This window comes from Phodopus roborovskii, unplaced genomic scaffold, assembly GCF_943737965.1.
Source record: "Phodopus roborovskii unplaced genomic scaffold, PHOROB, whole genome shotgun sequence".
In the NCBI taxonomy this organism is placed as follows: Eukaryota; Metazoa; Chordata; class Mammalia; order Rodentia; family Cricetidae; genus Phodopus; species Phodopus roborovskii.
The window spans coordinates 29,155,919-29,157,550 of record NW_026125281.1 but is presented as its reverse complement, the minus strand read 5'-3'; positions in this window follow the sequence as shown (position 1 = coordinate 29,157,550).

Here is a 1,632-nt window from a genome sequence, read left to right as displayed (position 1 = left end):
GCTGGGGCTCCCCCGGAAGTGGATGAGAATAACATCCGCCTTCCGTCTGAAGTCACACTTGCCCTCAGCCGGGCTGGGGAGCACGTGATGGTACCGGCTGGAGGAGCCCGCGCCATTTTTCTTGTGGGCAGCCTGGCCCCCACCCCCATCCCCGGGATTTCTGCGGCTGAGCGTTCGTCTGAGAAGCCTGCGTCACCCGAAGCATTTTTATCTGCACTGCCAGCTCACGGCCGACAGCCTTGACGTTAACTTCAGTCAGGGCATCCTCCAAGAGGAAATATGTTTTCTCCTCCGGACCTTTCTGCTTAGGGAAGGATGTTCAATTCGCTTCTCCACTTTCAGACCACGGAGGACGCCCAGAGTTAAACCCGGCCAACTTGGAACTCACTGTGCCAGGCCCGCGTGAGCCGAGCTGGCGGCTTCCGGCTGCGCTCCCACTGGGCTCTGCAAGCGAGGCGGTCTCTTTCATAACCTCACACCGCGCCCCCTCGTGGGAACACCCACAGCTCCACTCCGCTCAGCAACTCTTAAAAAGTAACTGGGAAGCATAGTTTGTTTTAACTTGTTTCATTTATTATTACTATATATTATTATTACTTCTACTATTAAAGACAATCTTATTTTGGCCGGGCGGTGGTGACGCACGCCTTTTATCCCAGCACTCCGGAGGCAGAGGCAAGTGGTTTCTCTGTGAGTTGGAGACCAGCGTGGTCTACAAGAACTAGTTCCAGGATAGCCTCCAAAGCCACAGAGAAACCATATCTCAACAAACAAACAAACATCTTATTTTACATACCAATACCAGTTCTTTCTCCCTCCGGTCCTCCCATGCCCTCCACCAACCCCCCATCCTGGGAAGCATAGTTTCTACTGGTCCTCTTCACCTTAGCTACAAAGTGGCCTTCTGAAAGGAGGTTTGGGCATGAACAGTGTTCATGTATCTAAAATGTCCCTTTTCCAGCCTAGTAGTTTCAGTACAAAAGAACCGAGAATACTTAAAAATACAGTATTTTTAGCCTAGATTTTGGGAAATGCCTTTCTAGAAATCACAGTGTGACAGAAGAAAGTCGTGAATGAGAATTCTGGGAAGGAGGCTGTGTCTGCGAAGATTTATTAGAGCTGCAGTAATATGGAGAGGTTGGGATGTTAGATTCTGGTCCAGAGGCTAATTACCCGTTCTGGACCTAGCTTTGCTCACTGACTAGCAGTCCTTGCCAACCTCTGTGTGGGAGCCAACATCCTGTGTCTAAGACATAAAAGTCTCTTGGAACCTTTCAAATGAGCTGACTCCTAGTTGCCACCAACCCAACAACTAGGAATGTTATCAGCCAGCATCTGCAGCCATGTGAAAGTGTTCCCCATCTTGTTGTAACTTCCTCTGTGAAGTACAAACCAGTTTCTTTTAAGCTTTCCTTGATTTATGACTGTTTTTGTTCTTTATAAACTATCATGAAATACTTCCATAACCCAACCATAATCCAAATCTCCATTTTCTGGGCCATGGTCATTCAAATATGGCCACATAATAAGCTCTCTCTTACTCTCTTTAAGGTAAAAGCTGTGGTTTTGTTTTGTTGTTGTTGTTTTGGGTTTTTTTTTATGCATATAGAGTATTTTTTATTTAATTTTATA